The sequence below is a fragment of the Nycticebus coucang genome, chromosome 2, assembly GCF_027406575.1.
Source record: "Nycticebus coucang isolate mNycCou1 chromosome 2, mNycCou1.pri, whole genome shotgun sequence".
In the NCBI taxonomy this organism is placed as follows: domain Eukaryota; kingdom Metazoa; phylum Chordata; class Mammalia; order Primates; family Lorisidae; genus Nycticebus; species Nycticebus coucang.
The window spans coordinates 114,430,077-114,432,828 of record NC_069781.1 but is presented as its reverse complement, the minus strand read 5'-3'; positions in this window follow the sequence as shown (position 1 = coordinate 114,432,828).

Below are 2,752 nucleotides of genomic sequence, written 5' to 3'. Positions count from 1 at the left end.
GCTCTGGTGTCACTTCTGGTACGCTTTAAGTATACCAGTTCCAGTGGATCAGAGCTCCACCTTTATGACTTCACTAAATCCTTTTTTTTTGGGGGGGGGCATATTCTCAAGTTGTCTCCCTGGGTAGAGTGTCGTAGGGTCATAGTTCACAGCAACCTCAAACTCTTGGGCTTAAGTGATTCTCTTGCCTCAGCCTCCCAAGTAGCTGGGACTACAGGCGCCTGCCACATGCCCAGCTATTTTTTTTGTTGCAGTTGTCATTGCTGTTTAGCTGGCCCGGGCTGGGTTTGAACCCACCAGCCTTGGTGTATGTGGCCGGCACTGTAACCATTGTGCTATGGGCACCGAGCCCTGTGTTTAATTTTTGAAATTATTTTTATTAAGATAAATTTTAGCCAGGCGCGGTGTCTCAGGCCTATAATCCTAGCACTCTGGGAGGTCGACGTGAGTCGATTGCTTGAGGTTGAGACTAGCCTCAGTAAAAATTGAGACTCCTTAATCTCCACTAAAAGTAGAAAAACTGAGGCAAGAGCATCGCTGGAGCCCAAAAGTTGGAGGTTGCTGTGAGGTATGATGCCAGGGCACTGTACCCAGAGTGACAGCCTGAGACTCTGTCTCAAAAACAAAAACAAGAAAACCCAAACAGGGTGGCCCCTGTGGCTCAGTCGGTGAGGCACCGGCCCCATATACCGAGGATGGCGGGTTCAAACCCGGCCCCGGCTGAACTGCAACCAAAAAAAATAGCCGGGTGTTGTGGCAGGCGCCTGTAGTCCCAGCTACTCGGGAGGCTGAGGCAAGAGAATCGCTTAAGCCCAGGAGTTGGAGGTTGCTGTGAGCTGTATGATGCCATGGCACTCTATCAAGGGCCATAAAGTGAAACTGTCTCTACAAAAAAAAAAAAGAAAAGTAAACCCAAACAAACAAACAAAAAAATCCCAAAGAAAAATTCCCATGAATAAGGATTTTTTTGAGATTGAAGTACTATCTTTGTACTCTGTGATAAAATTCCTCCATTCGTTTCTCCAGAAGTTGATATAGGGTTAGGGTTAGAAGTTGATATATAGAACCCAAACTTCTCACTAACATCCACAAGACATTCTGATAGGTCCTCAGTGGACCCCTGCTTCTCCCTCCATACTCCCTCAGTTGACCCAGAATCAGAGGTATGTACTTGCCATCCCCTCTGCCCTAGATGCCCTCCCAGGGCCCAGCTTACTACATTGGCCAACTTCTCTATTCATCCTTCAACTCTCTGTTTATAGTTACTTCCTCCAGGAAACTGTCCATGGTTCCCCAAATGGACTAAGTCACCTCCATTATTCAGCTTTCTTCTTCAGCACCCTGGTTCTTTTTTCTTTTTTCCTTTTTTCGGGGGGAGGGGGGACAGAGTCTCAAGGTGTCGCCCAGGGTAGAGTGCTGTAGCATCACAGTTCACAGCAACCTCAAACCTTGGGCTTAACCAATTCTCTTGCCTCAGCATCCAAGTAGCTGGGACTACAGGCTCCCATCACAACACCGTTATTTTTTTTTGTTGCGGTTGTCATTGTTTAGCTGGCCCTGGCCGGGTTCGAACCAGCCAGCCTCAGCGTATGTAGCCGGCCCCCTACCCACTGAGCTGCGGGCGTCAGTACTACTGGAGATCCTAATTGTAAAAGAAAATTAACATTTCTTTGCACTGCTAGACTTGATTCGTGCAAGGAAGCGTCACAGCATCTTATGCTCCCTATATTTTCTTTCTTTTTTCTTTTCCTTTTGCAGTTTTGGCCGGGACCAGGCTTGAACCCACCACCCCCGGTATATGGGGCCGGCGCCCTACTCCTTGAGCCACAGGCGCCACCCACTCCCTATATTTTCTAATGCCTGGCATAGTTCAGTGAGCCTTTGGAGTGTGTGGTGAAGTCAGTGTATTCTCATAACCCTATAAGGTTGATATCATTATTAAGTTCCATTTTACAGATGGAGAAAGTGAGGCACAAAGCATGTAAGTACTTGGTCTCGTAGTCCATACATTTTTCGTATATAACTTAATATGTATGTTGGCTATTTCGTGGCTCTGGCACACAATCTTGTTAAGTGAAGAATTAAGCGTGAATTAAGTGCTCTGTGCGTTTTGTGACCGAGCATCCTTGGAGCACCCACATAGCCCGCCCCTACCCCTAAGCCCCACCCCCTCGATCTTGCAATGGCCAGTCCCTGTTTGAACCTCTATTCTTAGGACAGCCAGTGGCCGACCCCTGACTAAGCCCCGCCTCCTGCGTTGGCCAATACCTGCTCCCTACCTTGAGGCTTTTCTCACGGTATCCAATGACCTGCACCCCTACGTTAAGCCCCTCCTCTGGGGGGAAGAAGTTATGAGTGACCCGCCCCCTACGCTGATTGGCTCTTTCCTGTGACATCCAACGATCTGTCCCCACATGAAAGTCCCTTCTCTTGTGGCCGCTATGTCCCGCCCTTCTGCACTAAGCTCCACCCCTTCAATCCCTTAGCGCCTCTGTTTCTCTCCTCCCACTTTTTCCCTTTCACCTCCCATAACCTCCCGTTAGGCCTCTGGGTCACACCCCTTGGTTCTGCCCGTTATCCAATCCCGTTAACTTGCTCTCCTCCATCTCCTCCTCTCATTGGTCATTGCACTTCTCTGTCCCCGCACGTGGTCCTGAGCGACGGTGTTGCCTGCCCGTGACGACCGGAGGGCGGAACTTCCGGCGGCGCAAAGCCCAATAAGCGCGCGCCAGTCGGCTGCCCAGGCGGCCGC